This window comes from Leptonychotes weddellii, chromosome 3 (genome assembly GCF_054177405.1).
Source record: "Leptonychotes weddellii isolate Sample4059 chromosome 3, ASM5417740v2, whole genome shotgun sequence".
Lineage (NCBI taxonomy): Eukaryota > Metazoa > Chordata > Mammalia > Carnivora > Phocidae > Leptonychotes > Leptonychotes weddellii.
In genome coordinates, this window is record NC_138371.1 from 65,145,760 (window position 1) to 65,148,495 (window position 2,736).

The 2,736-nt window shown below is 38.2% G+C and overlaps 1 pseudogene; it reads right to left on the reverse strand.

Moving 5' to 3' along the window:
- Positions 1-793: 793 nt before the first annotated feature.
- Positions 794-2,736, reverse strand: part of LOC102727751 (chromobox protein homolog 3 pseudogene) — a 3,105-nt pseudogene continuing 1,162 nt past the window's right edge.

Here is a 2,736-nt window from a genome sequence, read left to right on the forward strand (position 1 = left end):
GAAAAAAAGAGAACTTTGACAAAACCTTTTTCCATTAGTAATGACTGGGAAGCAAAAGAATGGGAACTGGAAGACCACTGAGTGTAGATTCTAATAGGTCATATCCATAACAGATATAAATGCAAAGTCTCTTAGCATCAGGTCTGTTCCGGTCTTCTATGTGTGCTGGATATTCCTCCAAATCCATGCCCCACCTCTGTGCCTCAGCCTGTATCACTTGGACTTCCTTGCCATCTAGCTCCTGTTGGGTCCAGCTCAATGGGAGACTCCAAAAGGAAATTCAAAGGCAAGAAAAAGGAAAGGTTTGGATTTTAATCCCCTTGGCTCCCTCTTGGTTTAATGTAACTTAACAGTGGACACATTCCTCCACTGATGCCAAAGCTCTCATCACCCCTCCTCTCCCACAGCTACCGTGTTTTCCAGATCCAGGAACAGCAGATCTGCTGGCTTCTTCAGGTCTTGGGTAGTAACAGCCCCCTGGTGCATGGAGTTCTTGGGTGCTTCATTGTCCCTTGTTGCTTCCTTTAACCTTCCCACATCTTTTTAATATAGCTCCTTCGTTAAACTCTCTTCAATTCCACATCTCATGAGCCACACATTTCCTGGAGGCCCTGATATAGCAAGCTTGCAAACATGGGCCATGCTTTTGATATTGGAGTGGCTCACACTTTAGCAGTCTTTATTCTCCAGCTTTCAATTTCATTTTTGTGCGAAGCTTTTCCAAGACAACAACACAAAATTCCAATTAAACGCAAGTTCAGCCCTACCAAACTCTAAAAGCAAGCATAGTAAATCATTCCCAAGTAAGCCATTCTTGGGCTAAAATAAGAGTGGACACTGTCAAGGGAAAAAGGGTTATTATAAGCCCAAACTGTTAAATTATACTTTCATGACTGAACACAACTGTAATCCATATTATTATTTTAAATTACACTATAAAAAGCAGTCATTTATCGCCTTTCCAAAACATAGTGATAATATATTACCAAATTATCAAGGGTCCTTTATTAAAGATCTTGAATTTGATTTATAATGCATGATGTAGCTTATCCTTGAGAAAGATCTGATAAAAGGTATACTTGGTCTTAAAGCTAGTGAAATAAAATCTCTCTCTAATCAGCCACCAGAAAGCTTCCGCTTCAATGCTTTGTTGATGCTGGTGTCAGCAGGGCCTTAAAAGCTTGAAGCTTTTTATGTTTGATCAAATACCAACATTATGCTGAAGCAGAAGTATTAATTCACAGAGTGAAGCTTCCAAAACCTCTCCAATTCTCCTTCATCCTTCCACCCTCCACCAAAAAGGTCACATTAAATCAGGGGGTTTGGGGACACAAAAAAGAAATGGACATTTTGTGGATGTTTGGTATACACAAAACCATTCTAGAACCCAAGGGAAAAACAAGCACTAAAATATACTTTTCAGAAAATGCCAATCATATCTAAGAAAGAGGAAAGTAACTGGCACCGGGAAACAAGATGGTGACATGGTTATTATTTTCATCTCAGAATGAGAAACGGAGTACCAGAAAGGGTCAGGAATTCGCCCCAAACTTTCCACTAGTGTTTGGGGCATCTGGGATCACTGTCAATCATCAGATCATAACACTACAGTCCCTTTCCAAATAAAATCTCTCTTAACAAAGAAATAGGAAGCCTCAGAGGTTAAAGAAAGAAATTATTTTTCCCTACAACTTTAATTTTTTTTCATCACTTTGATTCTGGGCCTTCCAAGAGTTTTTATTATGCTGCCAGATTCACAAAACACAGTCAGGGGAACAAACTGAATTTTAAGTGTATCTTGGAAACCTGCAGCAAAGTGTCAACAATAAAAACAATGTTCTCAGAAGATTATTTACACAGAAGAGCCCAAGATGTATTTACACTGACATCTATGAAGCTGCTATAAATGCTAATCTCAATAACTTCTAATGGTTCTCTTCCCTTCTTAAACACATATACACCACAAAATGTAGAATTATTGTTCCTGCCACAGTAATTTGGACATTGTGCAACCTATAAGATGCCTACCATCACTATAACACTACTAAGGCATGGCACATTCTAACAGATTATTGGAATTTCTTTTTGACAGAATGATTAGGAAAATAAGAGTTGGCACCCTTACTTCTAACAGGCGTATAGATAAGCTGGGGAGGTTAATTGCTGACATATGTGCATTGGGGAAAAGGAGGGACGTACAAGAAGGACCCTTTGGTTTGTTTGAAAATAAGATTTCAGGGAGTTGAAGAAACAGAAGTTGTCTACCTCTTATTGCCCAAGTCCTTATTGCCATAAATCTACTGGACAATGCTAAGCATCACAAGAGTGATATACATCAGACTCAATAAGAAATGGAATTTACCATGACATTATAACCAAATAGCATTCTTAATGAAATACTGGATCTAACTGAATTGTTTATATTAGGGTCCTGGGCCAGATTTTTCCTATGATCGAAAGAGGAATACAGCCCCAAAATCATACTTGGTATTTTGTTTTGCCATCCCCCCTCCCCAAGTCAAAGAAAATGGTTTTCTTTTTTTTTTTTGAATATAAAACTATTTATTGACCACTGTTTACCAGTATTTACAATAAAGTAAACAATATACAGTTGGATAACATTCTGACTACAAAGTTATTGTTTTTCCTGGTTTCTGCTGAACCAGTAACTCAAATACTGAGAAGACTGAGCCTACATGTCAGGAACGAGTTGGGATAAAGAAAATACATGCAGGT